Raw genomic sequence first — 13,897 nt, 5'->3', positions numbered from 1 at the left:
GTTATGCTGTTCCACCGTCAATGTTTGCCTCAGTATATAATGATGGTAGTTATGCTGTACCACCGTCAATGTCTGCCTCAGTATATAGTGATAGGTGTTATGCAGGATCCGCCCCAGGTGCCAAATATTCTTGGTACACCCCTGAGGGCAGTGAATGTGTATAGATGTGTGTGTGTGTGGGCAGGCTTGTGTAAGTGTAGTGTACAAGTATATGTGTGTTTATGGGCAGGTGTGTGTGTGTGTGTGTGTGTGTAAAGGCAGTATGTAAAAAAAATAGCTGTGGGGGCACAATATTCCATTATTGCTCTGCTCACAACAACCAGGTAGCGTGTATGAACGAGAATGAGTGAATGTGAGAGAACGTGAGTGAATGTTGGGCCATACATTTCGGGATGAAAGCATTTTGCTTTGTTCTCGTTTGATTTGGGGGGGTCTGGCCTTGTTTTCGGGATTTTGTAGGAATCAGAAAATTTTCCAAATTGTAGCAAATTTAGGGATGCACGGAAAGGGAAATTCTTTACCGAAACCGAAAATTCAGGATTCACTTGGCCAAAACCGAACCGAAAATTACCCCCCCTTAACCCCTTAACGACAATCCCCGTACATGTACGGGGTTGCCGTGCAACGGGTTAACGACAATGCCCGTACATGTACGGGCTGCCGTTAAATAGCTGCATCGCCGCTGACCGTGGATCCGGGGAGGGCAGCCCTCGGCAGCCCTCCCCGGAAGAAAAATGGCCGCCGCCGCACCGATCATCAAAGATCGCGGCGGCGCCCGGCTAAAACAGCTTAGGAAGCGATCTGAATCGCTTCCTAAGCATAAATGGTGTTACTGACATGCCTCGATATCGAGGCATGTAGCAACACTACCCCCCGACCCCCGATCGCCTTGTGATTGCTCCGAAGAGCAACCACAAGTGCCATCCTGTAAATGACGTTGCCGTCATTCACAGGATGGCATGAACAATAAATATGAGTTCATAGAGGGTCTATCCAGACCCTCTTGTGAACTCTCGAGCTCCTCCTGCAGGTTGAATGCAGGTACTGCATCCAACCATGCAAGGTCAATGGAGCCCAGCTCACTAATGAGTGATTAGTAAAAAAAAATTAAAAAAAAATTTAAAAAAAAATTAAAAAAATGTTTAAAAAAAATAAAAATAATATGGTAACATATAAAAATCCCCACTGTCACCAAAAAAAAAAAAAAAATTAATAAGCAAGTCCTAAAATTCTTTATCTTTACAAAAATTCCAGCATGGAAAGAGTTAAAATATTGGCATTACAAATGCCCATAGGGCAGACCTGGGCAAAGCACGGCCCGCGGGCCACATCCGGCCCGCTGAATAGCTCGGACTGGCCCGCAAAGAGTGTCCTGGTGACTCACCAATGAGTCCGGTGTCCCCCCCGCCCCGGTCACTTACCTTAAACTCCTGTGTTGGAAGCGTTTGTCTCGGGTGCCGGCGCTTTACGCTGGGCGCCGGCATATGACGTCAGACGCCGGCGATCAGCAGTGAAGCGCCGGCACCCGAGACAAACGCCTCACGCTTCCAACACAGGAGTTTAAGGTAAGTGACCGGGGCGGGGGGGGAGATCCTGAGAAGGGGGGGTTAGGGAGTTAGAGGGGAGATACTGAGAAGGGGGGGTTAGGGAGTTAGAGGGGAGATACTGAGAAGGGGGGTTAGGGAGGGAGGTCTTACTGTGTGTGTGTCTTACTGTGTTTGTGTGTGTGTGTCTTACTGTGTGTGTGTGTATCTTACTGTGTCTGTGTGTGTCTCACTGTGTCTGTGTGTGTCTTACTGTGTCTGTGTGTGTCTTACTGTGTCTGTGTGTGTCTCACTGTGTCTGTGTGTCTTACTGTGTCTGTGTGTGTCTTACTGTGTCTGTGTGTGTCTCACTGTGTCTGTGTGTGTCTTACTGTGTCTGTGTGTGTCTTACTGTGTCTGTGTGTGTCTCACTGTGTCTGTGTGTATCTTACTGTGTCTGTGTGTGTCTCACTGTGTCTGTGTGTGTCTTACTGTGTCTGTGTGTGTCTTACTGTGTCTGTGTGTGTCTCACTGTGTCTGTGTGTGTCTTACTGTGTCTGTGTGTGTCTTACTGTGTCTGTGTGTGTCTTACTGCGTGTGTCTTACTGTGTTCATAGCTTATTCAGTTATTGTAATAAATATTTTAGCCCATTTTTTAGCTCAAAATATTTTTTCCTTTTTTTTCTCCTCTAAAATCTAGGTGCGTCTTATCAGCAGGTGCGTCTTATAGAGCGAAAAATATGGTATGCACTCCGAAGCCTTGTTCATTTTGTTCACTTCTGTGCTGTGCTAATAGTTATTCAGGCCTTACTTATTCAAGCACCTCTACCAATGACGTAGGCTTGAATAACTTTATTAAACAGCACATAAGTTAACAAAATGGACAAGGCTTCGGAGTTTGTAGTTTGTAGAGGTCTGGCCCTCTAAAACCATTCCAATTTCTCATGTGGCCCCATGGGAAAATTAATTGCCCACCCCTGCCATAGGGTGTCTCGTATTAAAAAATGCATGAGTGGATGGGATAAATTGAATTGGCCGCGTTCAAAGGTGTCCCAAATATGGGACATGGGGGCAGTAGGATCAGATGTCTAAATGGCCAAAAAATACACACCTCACAAAGGCGGCCTTTTACCTCCCAAATAACCCAACAAACCCATGCATGTGGGGTATCACTGCGCTCAGGAGATGTTACTGAACACATATTGGGGTGTTGTTTGACAGGGACATCTACCAGGAGCGATAAATTTATACCTGAAGTACAACGTGTGTGAAAAAAATACAAACAAATGTACTACCATAAAGTTTCACAAAGGCTGGTGGTAAAATTAGTGCATGGAAAGGGTTAAATTACCAGCATGTGAAATACCTTGGGGTGTCTAGTTTTTAAAAATATATGACTTGATGGGGTAAATTGCATTGGCCGGCTTCAAAGATACCCGAAATGGCACATGGGGGGAAGAATTACCAGATTTGGAAAAAAAGGTTTTGAAATAGCAAAACGCTACCTGTACTTATTGCCCCATAACGTGCAGAAAAAAGCAAAAAAACATAAAAACATTGGGTATTTCTAAACTCAGGACAAATAGTAGAATCTATTTAGCAGGTTTTTTCATTCGTTTTTGCAGATGAGTAAAAGTTTTTTGTTTAAAAAGTGAGAAAAAGTAATTTTTTTAACAAAAAATCCCCATATTTTATCATTTTTTTTATAGTAAATTAGATGATATGATAAAATGAATGGTATCTAAAGAAAGCCCTGTTTGTCCTGAAAAAAACAATATATAATATGTGTGGGAGCACGAAATGAGAAAGAAGAAAATCACAGCTAAACAGGAACACCGAAAAATGTTAAAATAGCCATTGTCCCACAATATACTACGAGTAAAAACCCCTATTGTCCTTAAGGGGTTAAAAAAAAATATATATATATATATACCCACACTTATATTAAAAGTAAGTAACACACCAAAATGGGACCAAAAGTGCAATAACAATACTACATATATATGTTACTTTTAATATATATATATATATATATATATATATATATATATATATATATATATATATATATATATATATATATATATATATATGATTGATAACATCAATCACACTGCCAGGACATGGAATTTTGACAGATGGGTTTGCTGGATCCAGGTCTCATTGGAGACACAGTAGATGTCCCATATTTCATTTTAACTCCCTAAAACTATATTTCCAAAAACTGTCCCATGCAGCTGATTCCAAAGACAGTCTAACAAAAAAATTCACTTTGCAGTTTCACCATGTTTATTTTTCTGTGAGTGAGAACAAAATAGGTCTTGATTTGTGTTCAGTAACACCCCCGAGTACAGCAATACCCCACATGCATAGATAAGTCATGTTTCTCAGATATTGTGGAGTCAAAACTGGAACATGCGCATTTAAATTTTTAAACTTTTTTAAAATATTTTTTTTAAGTGACAGGTTTAGGCCACTGATATTGATCAGGGAGACGGATCAATAATCAGTGACTTTAATGTCACTGACAAGTGATCAGGTAATAAGTATGTATTTTTTATTAATAATGTGTGGTTTTTTTTCATTATTACCCTAGATGACCCGTCTTTCTAGGGCAGGGTCATCCAGGGGCTGCCATAATGATAAGATGACTCCTTTTGGCCAGTAGTGATCTGATAATCATCAGCCCTCTTTTGTTTTGTTCTGCAGCAGTTTTTAACTCACAACAATTGCCCTGGAAGCATCCTGGACCTTCAGGTGAGTGCTGTTTTTTTTTTATTTATTTTTTCTTTTATTTATTTTTTAAAATATATATTTTTTTAATTATTTGTTTAACTCTTTCAATGCTGATGCTCCATTGGAGCACAGCATTGACTGATATTTAGTCCTCACAAGCTTATGGGGACAAACATTAACCTCTGCAATGCCGCGATGGTGTCATACACAATCGTGGCAGATTGCTCTTAATAGAGCAATCGGGCAGCAGGGGAGGGTTGGGGCTGGTCTGCACACTCATATGGAGACTGAAGAATCGTTTCTCCCTGTCCCTGAAGCTGCCTCTGGTACACCGGCGATTGCAGGGAGGAGTCTCTTCGATCACTCCAATTTTTTTTGATTACGTACCTTGTACATCATGGAACCACTTGTACCATGTCAACATGTAGTACCAGGTACGTCTACGGTCGCAAGGGCTTAAGCCAAGCCGCTATAGGTGGAGATTTAGCATGCTTCCAGATCGTTGCCTTTGCTGCACTAATGAGATGTATAGAAAGCGATCTTTTATACTCCCCTATTGAAGTATTAGTGTGAGGATGCAGAACATGCTCCGGTCAGGCCTGGGAATCAGGATCATCCACTTCATGGATCACCACAGCTACAGTGTCCAAGAATGGAGGCAATAAAGGACAGGACCACCACAAATGGACATATGAACCCCATCAGAACCGCATCGTCAACAATGAGGGGATACCTGAGGGAGAAATGATATAGGTCTGCAGGGACTTTGTACCATCTATTGGCTGATTCTTGTATTTTACAAGAAATCGTTCCCTTGTGTGTAACTAAGATAATCTTATTCCACTCTTCAGAGTCTAAAGACTTGCCCAAGTCCCTTTCCCATATACCCAGATAATAAGATTTGGTAGAGGTCTGTTAATCTAAGCGTAAATGAGCTGACATTACCCCCCTTCCTCCTTGCTGCCACGGCAAATGCCGCAAAGAAGGGGGAGACCCCCCTCCACCACACAACTGCTTCAGCAGTGCCAGTGCGGAGAAGAGGGAGACCCCCTCCACTCCATGATCGCCTCAGCCACAGCCTCCAGAGATAAGAGAAGAGGGAGACCCCCCTCCAATCCTGGTCCGCCTCAGCCACAACCTCCACGGAGAAGAGGGGGACTCAACTCCACGGCTTCTCCAGCCGCAGCCTCAACGGAGCAGAGGAAGACCCTCCTTCTTGCAGCAGGTTGGTCCTGTGACGGAGGATGCGGTACCTGCTCAACTCCGGAACTACAGGACTTTATACTGGAAAGTTACACAACACTCAAGATGGCCGCAGATCCTGACACGTGGAAAACCACGCCCCTTCCTTCCAGCTCCTATTTAATCTTCTAGGATGGCTATTCATTTTTGTTTGTTTTTTTTTTTTATTGAAGACTATCCTCCTTATTGGAGATAATTGACACATTCTGTTAAAAAATAAAGTTTGCACAAATTCCAAGGCACATATCTATTAGATGGTAAAATATATGTTCAGAAGCCAGGTACTCAATAATCGGGGGTCAGGAGCAGGTCAGGGACTGAAGGGTGCAGGGAGAAGTAACAAGGAACACAGTCCAGGGGGTGGATGTCAAGACACTGAGTTGCAAACATAAATTGACAGCGGGCAGCCAGATTTTATCCCCAACCTAGTATTGTAGTGTTTGACAGCTTTTATGGTCACCTTGTCTCTTGGAAGAAAGTTGTCCTTGTTCCAGAGAAGCCTAGTGTTGAGTTAACCTTTGTAGGCTAAAGGAAATATCAAGCACAGCAGAGATTCTAGATTGGTTTGAAAGTGTTTCAAGCTGGAGGCCATAGGAGGCAACAAAAAGAGATATCTTAATAGTGCTATGAAATTGATTATTATGCGTGAACTCTGAACAAGGTAATAAATCCAACTAGTCATCTTGGAGATGAGAATTGTAACAACCAAGGTACCGTTCCAAGGTTTGTTCTCACTGCTTAACCATTGGTCTGCGAATGTAAGGCTATGGAAAGGTTTTGCTATATTCCAAAAATGGGATGTGAACTGGATGCCTCTGTCTGAAGTAATGAACCTTGGCAGACCGTGAATACAAAATAGATCCTTGAAGAACAGAGAAGCAGTCATTGAAGAAGAAGGAATAAAGTGTGCCATCTTGAAGAACATGTCAACCACTATTAGGATGGCATTGTAACCTGTCAACCACTACTAGGATGGTTTGAGTGGGGTAGTGTGACTATGAAGTCCATTGTAATGTCTTCCCAATGCCTAGAAGGCACAGGTAAGAGATGTAGCAGTAGGGCGTGAACCAGATCTCTTAGATCTAGCACAAATGGCGCAAGTGGATATATATGTTTTAGAATATCTCTAGACAGAGTAGTAATTTGATCTTCTTGAAACCTCCATTACGTTTGTTTTTTAGGTTCCTGGCCATTCATATTTATTTGAGATAAGTCGTCTGTTCTAGTATTCCTAGTGTTGTGCAGATAGGTAATATGGATTTGAAACAGGAGAAAGAATAATGTCTATTTAGCTTACCATGGACAAAAGCCTTGTGCAGAACATAAATGTTGTAGGTTCTTATGGTTGGTAAAGACTGTAATGGGATGAAGCACTGCTTCAAGTGTTACCATTCTTTCAAAGCAGATGTTATGACTGATAGTTCTTTATCACTTACATCATAATTTAGTTCTGACAAATTCAGTTTTCTAGAGTAATAGGGGATTGGATGTATAAGAAAGGACTGCTGAGTCAGAGGCTTCAACTTCTAGGAAGTAAGAAAGTGAAGCGTTAGGAGAATTCAACATCGAGGCAATGAGTGGTTGGATGGCCTTTAAAAAGTTCTTAATAAATCTACAATAAAAAATAGCAAATCAATTATTCTGAGCAGCTTTCTTTGAGGTAGGGGTAGACCAGTCTCTAATTGCTAATACTTTTTGGGGATCCATTTGGAGAGATTGCGGATACAAAATGAAGCCACAGTACTTGTCTCAGAAATGCATTTTTTCTAACTTCCAGGACGCGGTCCCTTTAAGAGTTCCGGCTTTCTCGCATGCGCAAAGCACTCGTCAGGATGGCTGCAGACCGCATGGATTGAGGATGCGTCGAGCAGCGGGTACATGGCTACCAGCTGCACAGGTAAGTGGTGTTCAATACACTTTGAGCTAGAGCAGCCATGGGACTTTCAGATGATCCTCCAAGACCGGGGCACACTCAGGGATGCACAAGCCGTGATGGAGCCAGAGATCAGGACAGACGATCTATCAACACAAGGTCAGGAATCCGGAAATCAGATAGCTGGGGTCAAATACAATGATAGATATCAGGAGAATGCACTAGGATAGGATACACAAGACAAGAGGGCAAGGTGTAGTGGTTTACTGGGTAATTTTATAGAGCGCCAAATTTGACAAAGAGATTTGAATAGTCACTCTACTTTAGCCTTTCGTTTGCGGTCATCTTGGTTGTGGTGCGGCTGCATGTGAGGCCACAGCCGGCCACAGTAGTGAGCAGGCATTGGAGAGTCCAAAGAGGAAGCAGAAGCCAGTTGATCCTCCGCCCGGGCATGGGATAGAAGAGTAAGGCCGCCCAATGTTGGAGGATTGGGAGGAATGAACTAAAAGCACTGGCAGGAGGCCTCCTTGGTTGGAGGATGGACAGGTGAGTTACATAGGCACTACACAAACTAAAAGGCATGACAGTATACAGTACAGTCGTTTAAAAAAGAAAGTACAACCTGTGAATTCTATGGTTTTACATATCAGGACATAACAATCATCTCTTCCTTAGCAGGCCTAAAGATTAGGTAAATATAACCGTAGATGAAAAACACATGACATATTACACTGTGTCATGATTTAATCAACAAAAATAAGGCCAAAATGAAGAAGCCATGTGTGAAAAACTAAGTGCACCTTATGATTCAATAGCTTGTAGAACCACCTTTAGCAGCAATAACTTTAAGTAATATTTTTCTGTATGACTTGTTTGTTTTACACAACGTTGTGGAGGAATTTTGGTCTACTCTTTTTAACAATGTTGCTTCAGTTCATTAAGGTATGCAGGATTTGACTGGGCCATTGCAACACTTTCATCTGTCTCTTTTTCAGCTATTCGGTTGCAGACAGATAGCCTCACATTTTACTCTAGAATACTTTGGAATACAGAGGAGTTCACAGTCGACTCAATGACTGCAAGGCTCCCAGGTCCTTAGGCTGCAGCACCCCTCTACCACTGTGTTTGACAATTAGTATTAGGTGTTTGTGCTGAAATGCTGTGTTTGGTTTTTGCCTAACATGGCACTGTGCATCATGGCCAAACATCTCCACTTTGGTCTCGTCTGTCCAAAGTACATTGTTCCTTAAGTCTTGTGGCTTTTTTCAGATGCAATTTTGCAAACCTAAGCCTTGCTGCTATGTTCTTTTGAGAGAGAAGAGGCCTTCTCCTGGCAGCCCTTCCAAACTAACCATACTTTTTTTAAAACTTTAATTGTATTAGATTTTGAAAAACAGAGTTCTACAAAGATAGGAACAAAAAATATATCCTCATATAATTTCACAGTATAAGTTTGCATTACATTTTGTTTACAAAACACCTATAGCATCCCTCCCTCCCCTTGTATATATGCATTGTATTGTTACATCTATGAGACATCGCCTGTTTCCTCCATCAATCTATTGTCTTTTGAAATAGAGACAACCTCTAGGACCAGGGCAGCCTCCTACCTTTTCCAACTTCTAGCTATTGCTTGTTGTGTGGCAATCAGGACATGCAAGATAACTTTCAACTCCACCCTTGGAATGTGTGTAGGTTTTATGTGTGGTACAATGTGAAACACCCCTTAAGGCACAGCTCCCATGTCTTTTGATATGATAACATTTCATGATGTGCTGTTTTCATTAATTGAAGATAAAAAATAGAGAAAGTGGATGGCACCTCTGGTGCATTAAGACATAATACATCAATTTAAACCCAAGTGAGATTATCTGAAATTATCTTAGGTTGTCTACCTTGCAACATCTGTCTGGTGCTCAGATAAGTGAAGTACACACTTTCAGGTAGTGCAAAGATTTCTCTCAGTGTCCCAAACTCTATAATGAATCAAATAGTGAACATGGGTGCAACACCAAGTCCAGGGATGGGAGTCCCAGGCAGGAAAGTGGAGTTTGTTAAATGGAGGAGTAGCCAATTAGCTTTTTGTACTATCTTCTCCCAAACTGACAGAGAAATGTCGCATGATGGGTAATAGGACCAATATTCCTTGGGGACCCAAAGCAATTGAGCCAAGAAGTGGAGTTGCACATATGCGTTTCCTTGATCAACCCACATGACTTTCCTTGGTTCAGACTGTACCAGTACTGTTTTGAGAAAGAGCGGTGACCAGGTAGTACCAATGTCTGGTACCCCCAGACCCCCTAGAGCGCAGGGAGACTGCAAAACGCTAGCCATCACTGTCGCCCTGTCTAGAATTTTAACAAATTCCCACTGAACTGACTCTATCCTATGAATATCCCACATTTAATACCTGTGATTTTCTACTGTTTATTTTATAGAAGGAGGCGCTACTAAAATTATCTAAAACCCCCTAAAGGTTGGAGAGGGTGATCACCAGGTTTGTAATCACTACAATAATGTCATTGGCAAAGAGACTGAGGTTTATTTGACCTCCCTTCTGTACTAGGAAACCCTGTATATCTGGGTGGGATTTGATTGTGATTGCCAAAGGCTCCAGAAACAGAGACAATGGATGTGGCTGTCTTGATCCGTTTGTAATTGCAAATGGTGCCTCAAAGAAGCCAACATTCAAAACTTTGGCTGCAGGACCATTGATAACTTGCCAATTAAGCCTGTCAAAGGCTTTCTGTGTCAAGGGATAGTAAGATACATGGGTTAATTATGTTAATACATTTTCTGGGGTTGTCTTAGGGTATGAATCCCACCTGGTCCAGATGAACAATATCCAGCAAGGCTGGGGAAAGCCGATTTGCCAGCACCTTGGCATACATCTGTATGTCTGTCTTTAACAGGTAGATTGGCCTATAGTTCTGGCATTGGCTCACACTGATTCCCGGTTTGGGAATGGTAACAAGTGTGGCCATCAGCAACTCAGCAGGGATAGCTTCCCCTGGATGCATAAGTTAAATTCATTAACTAGAAGTGGTACTAAAATTTCAGCATATGCATTGTAATAGATATTTGAAAGTCCATCTGGACCACGGACTTTATGGTGTTTAAGATGAGAAATGGCCAGCCAAAATTCCTTCTCAGTAAAGGGGGTGTCTAGCGCTTCCTTTTGTTTTGCAGATATACCAGGAAGTGACAGGGGATCTAAAAATATCAGCATATCAGACTGATAATTATCTGGACTTAGAACCAAGTTATACAACTTGCAATAATAGGCAGCAAACTCATCTGTAATGTGGCAAGGGTTCACTATTTTGCTGTTGTCATCCAGTTCTAGATATTCAATTTTATGTTGAGCTACTTTCTGTCTTGGTTTATTCGCTGACAAGTAACAGGCGTTTTTCCCTCTTCAGTAATACATTGCTTTAACCTGCACAGGGCTGCCTCCATTTTAAACAAATATATTCCTTTAACCTTGTAAATTTCAGCCAAAACTTTTTTTTATTCTGTTGTAGTTTATTCTTTCTCTCTAGGGTGGCTAATGATATTTGTAAAGCGATCAGCTATGCATTCCTAGACTTTTTCAATCTACAGGCAAGCTGAATCCATCCTCAGCCAGCCAAATAGTTATGGGGGAAATGTCTGGGATCTCATTTAGCTAAAAATAATTTTTGAGATTTTTTTTTAATAATTTGCCTATCATTATCATCATCCAAAAGACTTTCATTTAATTTCCAGCTACCCTGACCCAGCCTTGGAGTATTTTCTTCTATTGTGATAAATACTGGGGCATGATCAGACAAGGTAATTAATCCAATATCACATTAAACAATACACTGAAGTAACTCCTTGTCTACTTAGATCAGATCCAGGCTCAAATAGGAGCAATGTTGGACGGGAAAAAAATAAAATCTTTCTCCAAGGGATGTTTATATCTCCAATTATCAAATACAGAGTCTCCCAACTGCTTGTTATATTTTGTACCAGTGGAGCCTGTTTTATCCCACTCCACGCTAGGTGGAGTGGGACACAACAACCTCCACCTGAGACTGAGATATTTTCAAATATTCCTTTGAGATATTAGATCTGACCCATATTGGAAACATAGATATTAACAATGGTATATTTTAGGTTGTTATTATCGTACAATAAGAGATCTACCTAGGGAATCTTACTTTTTTGACAGAAGTGTGAAAGAAAGCTATGATGAAACCAGAGGCGTATCTACTGAAAATAGCGCCTATGGCAAGATCTGAATATCCAAATATCCGCCCCTGTCCAAATATCTAAAACCCATTTACTAGCCCCTGCTGCCCATATATATATATATATATATATATATATATATATATATATATATATATATATAAAAATATAAATATTAGTCCCTGCTGCCGATAGCGGGTATAGATCAACACACAAACCCAGATCAATTGAAATTCACTTGTGATCTCAGCACTGAAGGTATATATCAAATAAACAGAATCAGACATACAAGTCGTGTATTTGCAGGTATACAATAATACTATATGAAACGTAGCATCGCAGGTATAGATCAACTGAATAAGACATATTAACCCTGTATTTGCAGGTACACATAAATAATGTATGGAAACATAGCATAGCAGATATGGATCTACAGAATAACACAAAAACCCAGCTTTGCAGGTAAAGATCAATTGGAATTCACATAAAAACACGGCATTAAAGGTATATTTAAAACCCCCTAAATTACAGGCATAGATCACAGGTTGCACACCCCAAAGCCAGCCCTGGCATCCACACTGCATAGAACCTGGCCAGCACCCAGATTACACACATAAGATTTGCAATCTTTGTCCCCAAATAGCCCAGCACAAGTCAACTTTGTCCACAAACAGTCTGGCCAGTGCCATCTTTGTCCCATATACACCCTGCCTGTGCCATCTTGGTCCCCAAGGCTCAAACCTCCTGCTAGTGCCATCTTTGCCCTTCCACAATTATACATCTATGATACACAAACACTTTTACAGTCACTCACTAATTCACACTTTAATTCAGACAACTCATCCACACATTAACTCATGCACTCCCTCATTCACTCAATGCATCCACACATTAACTCATGCTCTCCCTCATTCAGAAAATTCATCCACACATTAACTCATGCTCTCCCTCATTCAGACAACTCATCCACACATTAACGCATGCTCTCCCTCATTCAGACAATACATTCACATATTAACTCATGCTCTCTCTCATTCACTCAATGCATCCACACATTAATGCACACTCTTTACTTATATCTACCCCCTCTCCCTCCCCTATCACTTTTTAACCCCCTCCCTCCCTCCCTTATCACTTTTTAACCCCCTCCCTCCCTCCCTTATCACTTTTTAACCCCCTCCATCCCTTATCACTTTTTAACCTCCTTCCTCCCTTATCACTTTTTAACCCCCTCCCTCCCTTATCACTTTTTAATCCCCTCCCTCCCTTATCACTTTTTAACCCCCTCCCTTATCACTTTTTAACCCCCTCCCTTATCACTTTTTAACCCCTCCCTTATCACTTTCTAACCCCTCTCCCTCCCCCTACCCACTATATATCCCCCTCCTCTCTCACCTTGTCCAGCGACGGGAGCACGATGCTGCTGTCTTCCTGCACCGCTCGCTGGTGCCCGCTGCTTCACTGCTGAGCGCCGTAATATGACGTCATATTTCGGCGCCCAGCAGTGAAGCAGCGGGCACCAGCGAGCGGCTTTTAAATGCTGTCTTCTTTTTTTTGATGCGGGGGAGAACGAGGGGCGCCAAGCGGTTGCTAGGCACCCCTCTCTCTCCTCCGCATCACTGTTTAAAAGCCGCTCGCTGGTGCCGGCATTGCGGCCGGCACCGGGACGGGGGTAGAGGGCTCGTGGAGGAGAATGAGGGGCGTCGAGCAGTTGCTTAGGAAAAAACAAAAAGCCTGAATATAAGACTACCCTATAGGAAAAAAAAGTTTTACTAGTAAATATTAATTCATGTAAAAAAAAATTCAGATTTAATAAAAGCTATGATTGAGAAAAATATATATTTTTTTATTTCCTTTTATTTGCCAACCTGCCCCCCCAGTTATGCACATCTGCCCCCAGGGTTGCCTCTCTGCCCCCAGAAATGCCTTATACCCCCTATTTGCCAGTCTGCCCCATGATGTGCCTTTTAACCCTCTATATGCCACTCTGCCTCCAGAAATGTCTTATACCCTCCTATATGCCACTCTGCCCCATGATATGCCTTTTAACCCCCTATATGCCAGAGTGGCATATAGGGGGTTAAAAGGCATATCATGGGGCAGAGTGGCATATAGGGGGTTAAAAGGCATTTCTGGAGGTATATATATATCTATATCTATATATATATAACTGCTAACAGCAATCACACTCCTATCAAGCCAAGGCAGCCAGTACATGCTGGAACCTGGGGATGATTAGGAGTGTGAGTACAGCCTCCCTATGCCATGCTACCACCACCACCCCCTTACACATCCATGCTATCACACA

Source organism: Spea bombifrons, chromosome 8 (assembly GCF_027358695.1).
Source record: "Spea bombifrons isolate aSpeBom1 chromosome 8, aSpeBom1.2.pri, whole genome shotgun sequence".
Classification (NCBI taxonomy): domain Eukaryota; kingdom Metazoa; phylum Chordata; class Amphibia; order Anura; family Pelobatidae; genus Spea; species Spea bombifrons.
This window is presented reverse-complemented; position numbering follows the sequence as displayed.